Source organism: Schistocerca cancellata, chromosome 2, assembly GCF_023864275.1.
Source record: "Schistocerca cancellata isolate TAMUIC-IGC-003103 chromosome 2, iqSchCanc2.1, whole genome shotgun sequence".
NCBI lineage: Eukaryota > Metazoa > Arthropoda > Insecta > Orthoptera > Acrididae > Schistocerca > Schistocerca cancellata.
The window spans coordinates 139,491,403-139,500,599 of NC_064627.1; the positions used below are offsets into that span (position 1 = coordinate 139,491,403).

General features: G+C 44.5%; 1 pseudogene; it reads left to right on the forward strand.

Annotated features, from left to right (window-relative positions):
• The first annotated feature begins 8,424 nt into the window (after nucleotides 1-8,424).
• Nucleotides 8,425-8,969, forward strand: LOC126146537 (protein lethal(2)essential for life-like; annotated as a pseudogene).
• Nucleotides 8,970-9,197: the final 228 nt, after the last annotated feature.

Below are 9,197 nucleotides of genomic sequence, written 5' to 3' on the forward strand. Positions count from 1 at the left end.
GAAATCGTGATAACGTGCTTCATTGAGCGTAGGTGGAAGAACATGGGGCCCAATCAAGACATCACCAACAATGCCTGCCCAAACGTTCACAGAAAATCTGTGTTGATGACGTGATTGCACAATTGCGTGCGGATTCTCGTCAGCCCACGCATGTTGATTGTGAAAATTGTTGGAATGAAGCCTCATCCGTAAAGAGAACATATGCACTGAAACGAGGATTGACACATTGTTGGGTGAACCATTCGCAGAAGTGTACCCGTGGAGGCCAATCAGCTGCTGATAGTGCCTGCACACGCTGTACATGGTACGGAAACAACTGGTTCTCCCGTAGCACTCTCCATACAGTGACGTGGTCAACGTTATCTTGTACAGCAGCAACTTCTCTGACGCTGACATTAGGGTTATCGTCAACTGCACGAAGAATGGCCTCGTCCATTGCAGGTGTCCTCGTCGTTCTAGGTCTTCCCCAATCGCGAGTCATAGGCTGGAATGTTCCGTGCTCCCTAAGACGCCGATCAATTGCTTCGAACGTCTTCCTGTCGGGACACCTTCGTTCTGGAAATCTGTCTCGATACAAACTTACCGCGCCATCTTCCAACTCCGCATTTGTAAACATTGCACTGACTGCAAAACCTCGTTCGTGATGAACACTAACCTGTTGATGCTACGTACTGATGTGCTTGGTGCTAGTACTGTAGAGCAATGAGTCGCATGTCAACACAAGCACCGAAGTCAATGTTGTGTCTAGACAAGACAGTCTAGACACAAGGCGGAGATACCGAAAGGGCACGCGTCAACTCACGCCGACTGGCGTGAATTCTGGAACAGGATACATAATTAATGCTATAATGAAAAGTACGTAGCTGAGGTTATACTTAACTTTATTCCATCATTGTGGTACATCGCTCTTGGTTATACAAGTGAGACTCTCTCCAGATATGGTTAATGGTGCCTTGCTAGGTCGTAGTCATGGACTTAGCTGAAGGCTATTCTAACTGTCTCTCGGCAAATGAGAGAAAGGCTTCGTCAGTGTAGTCGCTAGCAAAGTCGTCGTACAACTGGGGCGAGTGCTAGTCCGTCTCTCTAGACCTGCCGTGTGGTGGCGCTCGGTCTGCGATTACTGACAGTGGCGACGCGCGGGTCCGACATGTACTAATGGACCGCGGCCGATTTAAAGCTACCACCTAGGAAGTGTGGTGTCTGGCGGTGACACCACAGTCAACATTACCTTTCTTCAATTGGGCCAACTGGCTGTGAATCGAGGAAGTACAGTACATACTGACGAAACTAAAATGAGCTCTAACATGGAAAGTAAGCGTTTCCGGACACATGTCCACATAACATTTTTTCTTTGTTTGTGTGTGAGGAATGTTTCCTGAAAGTTTGGCCGTACAGTTTTGTAACACCCTGTATATGAATATTTAAAGGAGACTGACATTGTCACGTACGCCTTGTAAATAATTGTTAACGCTTATTGCATGAAAGGTGACGGAGTGTCGTTATTATCATACCAGTAGAGGTTGGAACGACAGTGGAAATGAAACGACAGGCGGAACTCAAGCCCTGGGTGGAAGGCCCACCCAGGTGTGCTGGTCCTGCTTAAACACAGGAAGTAGCAAGACGGACGTTGTGACACCTGAGCGCTAGTGCACGATAGAGTGGCGACCGGCCAATGTCGTAGCCGGACAGGACGGATTATACTTCGGAAACTGTGAAAATCTTGGACGCAGGTGAGAGGAACGAGGAAGCGTCACCTCGGAAACCACGCAGGCTGGATCATTTCCAAGAACTTTTACTAAGAAGCGTACCACTGTACGAGTATAGGTTTTTCCTCGCAAACTTTCCGCGCTGGACGACAAAAGACTAAAATATGGTTGGTCGGCGTTCGGAAGAATCTGTAGAGAGGGAGAATAGTCCGTGATTTCGGGAATATGATTCGTTTTCGGAATTACGAGGGCGGGGAGCCGAGCCTTGCTGGGAGGCCAGCGGTGGAGAGACGAGTTCTTCCGTTGTGAGCGCCCATGTGTGACGGTCGCTCAATATTAGCTTTGTTGGTACAGACGGACTTGCTGTCTTTGCTCTCAGGAGAGTTTATAGTTAGAACAGTTAAGCACTGTACTGTTGCGACCCTATACGATTCTGAACTTCACCTGTTGTTGTTGTGGTCTTCAGTCCTGAGACTGGTTTGATGCAGCTCTCCATGCTACTCTATCCTGTGCAAGCTTCTTCATCTCCCAGTACCTACTGCAACCTACATCCTTCTGAATCTGCTTAGTGTATTCATCTCTTGGTCTCCCCCTACGATTTTTACCCTCCACGCTGCCCTCCAATACTAAATTGGTGATCCCTTGATGCCTCAGAACATGTCCTACCAACCGATCCCTTCTTCTGGTCAAGTTGTGCCACAAACTTCTCTTCTCCCCAATCCTATTCAATACTTCCTCATTAGTTATGTGGTCTACCCATCTAATCTTCAGCATTCTTCTGTAGCACCACATTTCGAAAGTTTCTATTCTCTTCTTGTCCAAACTATTTACCGTCCATGTTTCACTTCCATACATGGCTACACTCCATACAAATACTTTCAGAAATGACTTCTTGACACTTAAATCTATACTCGATGTTAACAAATTTCTCTTCTTCAGAAACACTTTCCTTGCCATTGCCAGTCTACATTTTATATCCTCTCTACTTCGACCATCATCAGTTATTTTGCTCCCCAAATAGCAAAACTCATTTACTACTTTAAGTGTCTCATTTCCTAATCTAATACCCTCAACATCACCCGACTTAATTCGACTACATTCCATTATCCTCGTTTTGCTTTTGTTGATGTTCATCTTATATCCTTCCTTCAAGACACCATCCATTCCGTTCAACTGTTCTTCCAAGTCCTTTGCTGTCTCTGACAGAATTACAATGTCATCGGCGAACCTCAAAGTTTTTATTTCTTCTCCATGGATTTTAATACCTACTCCAAATTTTTCTTTTGTTTCCTTTACTGCTTGCTCAATATACAGATTGAATAACATCGGGGAGAGGCTACAACCCTGTCTCACTCCCTTCCCAACCACTGCTTCCCTTTCATGACCCTCGACTCTTATAACTGCCATCTAGTTTCTGTACAAATTGTAAATAGCCTTTCCCTCCCTGTATTTTACCTCTGCCACCTTTAGAATTTGAAAGAGAGTATTCCAGTCAACATTGTCAAAAGCTTTCTCTAAGTCTACAAATGCTAGAAACGTAGGTTTGCCTTTCCTTACTCTTTCTTCTAAGATAAGTCGTAAGGTCAGTATCGCCTCACGTGTTCCAGTATTTCTACGGAATCCAAACTGATCTTCCCCGAGGTCGGCTTCTACTAGTTTTTCCATTCGTCTGTAAAGAATTCGTGTTAGTATTTTGCAGCTGTGGCTTATTAAACTGATTGTTCGGTAATTTTCACATCTGTCAACACCTGCTTTCTTTGGGAGACGGGTTGCAAGTCGTCATTGAGTACGCAGTAATTGAGAGCACTTCCTCTGTCTATACTTTCATTGAGACGTTATCTGAACTCCGTCCTCGTGGCTGGGAATCCGTGTTTCTCGTCTGTAGAACACAGAGAGGAGAAGACAGTATTAGAGCATATTAGTCAGAGGACCGCCTTCTGGTGTCCTAACGTGTGAAAGAGTTTATTTGTGGCTAGAGTTCTTCCATTGTCGCAGATGATTACGAGAACCATCACTTCGACGCATCGGACGCAGTACATTCGGTGATATCGCAAATTGCTTCGGCTTATTAGAGTTATAAAAGCTAAACATCTGTGATAACGTTAGTTTATTTCCACTGAGGTTCCACACCACCGTAGACCATCTGTGAAAGCAGTGTCTTCTAGTGTTTGCTACGTAGATGATGTCAGTCATTTCGCGTTGTGATATTAGACCGCGTCGTCATAATAAGAGGCAGAGTTGGGCAATTGAATAGTAATTATACTTAGGAAATGTAAACTTTGTAATATAAAGTTTTTTTATTTTCAATAAAAATATAAGCAGGAACAATGTTTATCATATAGTAGGATTAGTTGCCTTCATCATTCATGTATGCTTAGATTGTAATTTATAGAATTAAGAGATCCTAAGATCTGCTTCAAGGGGTAGTCAGACAGGGCCAAATCTGCATTTTAGCGTTTATTATTTTCCATTGCGCACATTCATTTTACACCCGCCTGGAGCAGCATTTTGGAGCATGAATCCATAGTTGGGGCATGACCGAGTTTATGCAAAGTGGCTGTCGCCAAGCGAACAGGAGATAATGGTGGAGCTCTGCTTTGATTTGTTTGAAGTGATTGGTGTCATAAAGAATCGTTGTTTTTGTTTTATTTTTCATTCTGGTTGCAGGAGGAAATGCAGGTATGCATTTATGTTTCGGAAACGAAGAACCAGTCCACTGAACTGCATCACATCACGTCTCTCAAACCAAAAAAGTGTGAAGTGTAGAAGCCATGGTGGCCTTCTCTTCATACTATGCGAATTATTTTCCCTAGTTTACTGGAACACGGTCACACCATCAACACCGGATGGTACTTTCCAGAAGCTAAGATAAGGTTTTAGTAGGATAAGACTGCACAAGAATCTGAATGCGATCCATATTCGACTTAAAAATGCCTGACAGCACAACTCTTTAGTAACAAATCAACTGATTGACAAACAGAGCTGGTTCGTTGTCTTACAAGCTTGCTAATATGTTTCTCCACAGCGAAATATAAGGCGCCAGTCTGGCAAAACTATGTACATGCCAAACAGGTTGATATGGCTCTGAACGAGACTGGACGCATTGTGACAGGCTGTCTACGATCAACTCCTGTCAGTAAACTGTACAAAATTATGGGTGTAGCATTACCATTCGCAGGAAAGCAGCTCCAGAAGTGCAGAAGAAGAAACAGGAAACTGATCCCAGACATCCCCTGTTTGGGCACGAGCCCCAACGACTAAGATTCAAATCAAGGAAGAGCGGAATGTAGATAGCTACAACAACCGCTTCATCTTCCGGATCTCACCGAGCGGAACTTCGCCGAGATTCTATGTATGAGCTACACAAGACGCATGCCGAAAGGAACAAGCCGCAGACTCACGCGTGTAGCAGTGATGAAATTTGCCAGTGTGATGGTCGATAGATTCAACAACACCTGGTAGTCTGTCGGTTACATGTGCTTCTTGTGATTTTGCCGCAGCTGCCTAAACGGCAGTTAAAACTGCTGAATATTGAGCGCTCTACAGAATAGGGAGATACACTACTGGCCATTAAAATTGCTACACCAAGACGAAATGCAGATGATAAACGAATATTCATTGGACAAATATATTATACTAGAACTGACATGTAATTACATTTTCACGCAATTTGGGTGCATATACCTGAGAAATCAGTACCCAGAACAACCACCTCTAGCCGTAATAACGGCCTTGATACCTGGGCATTGAATCAAACAGAACTTGGATGGCATGTACAGGTACAACTGCCCATGCAGCTTCAACACGATACCACAGTTCATCAAGAGTAGTGACTGGCGTATTGTGACGAGCCAGTTGCTCGACCACCACTGACCAGACGTTATCAATTGGTGAGAGAGCTGGAGAATGTGCTGGCCAGGGCAGCAGCCGAACATTTTCTGTATCCAGAAAGGCCCGTACAGGACCAGCAACATGCGGTCGTGCATTATCCTGCTGAAATGTAGGGTTTCGCAGGGATCGAATGGAGGGTAGAGCCACGGGTCATAACACATCTTGAAATGTAACGTCCACTGTTCAAAGTGCCGTCAATGCGAACAAGAGGTGACCCAGACGTGTAACCAATGGCACCCCATACCATCACGCCAGGTGATACGCCACTATGGCGATGACGAATACACGCTTCCAATGTGCGTTCACCGCGATGTCGCCAAACACGGATGCGACCATAATGATGCTGTAAACTGAACCTGGATTCATCCGAAAAAAATGACGTTTTTCCATTCGTGCACCCAGGTTCGTCGTTGAGTACACCATCACAGGCGCTCCTGTCTGTGATACAGCGTCAAGGGTAACCGCAGCCATGGTTTCCGAGCTGATAGTCGATGCTGCTGCAAACGTCGTCGAACTGTTCGTGCACATGGTTGTTGTCTTGCAAACGTCCCCATCTGTTAACTCAGGGATCGAGACGTGGCTGCACGATCCGTTACAGCCATGCGGATAAGATGCCTGTCATCTCGACTACTAGTGATACGAGGCCGTTGGGATCCAGCACAGCGTTCCGTATTGCGCTCCTGAACCCACCGATTCCATATTCTGCTAACAGTCATTGGATCTCGACCAACGCGAGCAGCAATGTCGCGATACGATAAACCGCAATCGCGATAAGCTACAATCCGACCTTTATGAAAGTCGGAAACGTGATGGTACGCATTTCTTCTCCTCACACGAGGCATCACAACAACGTTTCACGAGGCAACGCCGGGCAACTGCTGTTTGTGTATGAGAAATCGGTTGGAAACTTTCCTCATGTCAGCACGTTGTAAGTGTCGCCACCGGCGCCAACCTTGTGTGAATTCTCTGAAAAGCTAATCATTTGCATATCACAGCATCTTCTACCTGTCGGTTAAATTTCGCGTCTGTGGCATGTCATCTTCATGGTGTAGCAATTTTAATGGCCAATAGTGTAATTACCTCGCTACTTTTTAATCTTCCTTTGTCCTTTATGTGGCAAGGAGCCAACTTTAGTTTGTACGAGAAGACATTTTAAGTTATCAAACGATTACTTGTCATCCACCTGAAGACAGATATCACTTGTCTTATAAACGTGGCACCATTCTTTTAGTTACGGGAAAGGGTAAGAAAAATACAAGAGGGCAAAAAAATTTCTGTTTCACAAACAATCCGGAAGAAGACTATTTTGTGAACAATGGCAGCGTATTGCTTGAAATTTAACAACATCTACCACTACAAATACCAACATTCTATGTTTATATGCAAGACTAACATAACTTTCAACGAGAATATTTCAAGATTTGAAAACTAACCAGCCCAATTTGGCTTAGTGCTTTGGTGTGAGGAATATTAAAGATTTTAAAAGGCTATTTCATAGGATCCATGTGTTGCCATCTGTATACAAGTGATTAATTTATCCTGTAGTTCAATGATGGAAATGGGTAGAAGGGATGGATGTCGTGCGACTAGGTCCTCCCGTCTAGTAGAATTTTCGCCGGGCGCAACGATATGACGCCACTTCGGCGACTTGCGCGGCGATGGGGATATAATGATGATGATTAGGACAACACAACACCCAGTCCCTGAGCGGAGAAAATCTCCGATCCAGCCGGGAACCGAACCCGGGCCCTTAGGATTGACTTTCTGTCGCGATGAGCACTTTTTTTTTTCGTTGTGTTTAGTCGTTGCGGACGTCACATGACGTCCGTTCAAGTTCGTTTGTTGATCCTTCCACTCAGTTTTTTTTATTACAGAGGCCAACCAGCTCTCTGACCGAACATGATGAGCTACCGTGCCGGCAACCACTCAGCTACCGGGGGCGGACATGGAAATGGAACAGTGTGGTGTGTGTACTGTAAGATCTTCATTACACACACCATCAGATTATTTGACTTGTCGCTCTAACGAAGTAGGCGAGTGTCAGCAATATGTCTCGTGGTCTTATCGTGGCGTGTTTATCTTCTGCCGTTAGGTCAGATGATAGAAATGCCACTTGCACGCTTAGAGTAGCAGATTGACGGTGACCAACTTCAAACAGAACTTGATTAATTTTCACACACATTTATTAAAATAATAACAAGCATAAAAATTACTTAGCTTGGTTCTGGATGCTATTTACAATTGACAATCTGAAGTTCCTTTGGTATTGGTACGTTAATCTTATTCTCACATATATCTCTGATTCTTGGCAAAAGTGTCTATACATTTATCTTCATGGCTATGTACAGGAATATGGTAATCTTATTAGGCGCAGACTGAAACTTGACTATAGGCTGGTACAGACAAATGTAGAACTCGTACAGACTGGTACAGACTAATGCAGACTGGTACAGACTGCTGCAGACAAGTGCAGACTCACTAATCGGAGGTCTGTACACTCGTTATAATACCTCACGCATTCATGTATCACTGCGCGAGTGTGATCCGCGAGGAGAAAAGGTTCTCTGTAAGCAGCAATCTCATTGGCTGCATTACATATTAATACGCGGATCTGCAGAAGCAGAATTTGGTCCGTCTCTATGGCAGCGCCATCTCGTAGTGAGGAGACGGACGAGCGCTGCGCCTGCGCTGTTGTGCTTAGCAGGGCGCTCTCTAGTGGGAAAGTTGTGTACGCGCTGACTACGCATAACTATGTACACAACAAACAGTTTACTAAAAGAAAAGGAATTCTTCACTTGGATACAGTGCAAAAATAATTTTGGTGAAGATGGCTTTGACACCGATGATCCGACACTTGTTGGACGATGTCAATCGTCAGATGTCATTATTCGACCAACATTTTGGCTGGGGGCTGACACTTGACGACTTGCTTTTCCCTCGTAAGTCTATCGTTCCTGCTCTGCCTGGTTACTGCAAACCATGGCGTCTTTTGGCAGCTCATAACTCCGAAGTACCTACCATCCAGAACAACAAAGATGGATTCGAGATGAATGTAGATATCCACCAGTTCACACTGGAGGAACTGACGGTAAAAGTGGTGGCCGACATCGTGGTGGTAGAGGCAAAACATGAAGAGCGTCAAGATGAACACGGTTACATATCGCGCCACATGCAGCGTCGCTAATTGCTGCTGAAGGACGTAGTGACTGAACAGGTGCAGATGCAACTGTCATCGGTGCCGTCACAATCATGGCACAAAAGAAGTCTCTCCCTACAGCAAAAGGCGGTGACTGAATAGTGCAAGTTGTGCAGACGGGTGCTCCAGCAATTAACAATCGGCAACAGCAGGAACGAGAGAAAATGGAGCAGTGAATAATCCATTTCTGGTGTACAAACTAAGTTTTGCATTGAATGATTGATTACTTTTGTATTGCCATTGTACTTTTGTTCAAGAAATTTAACACTTCATTTTTCTGCTTCTCATCATGGAGATGTTACGCATGTGAAAGGCTGCATTTAATGATTTTGAATCGCTTTAGTTTTCTGTAAGTGTAAGACAATGTTTCATGCGCAACTGTTTGAAGAATGCATTTTGTGTAC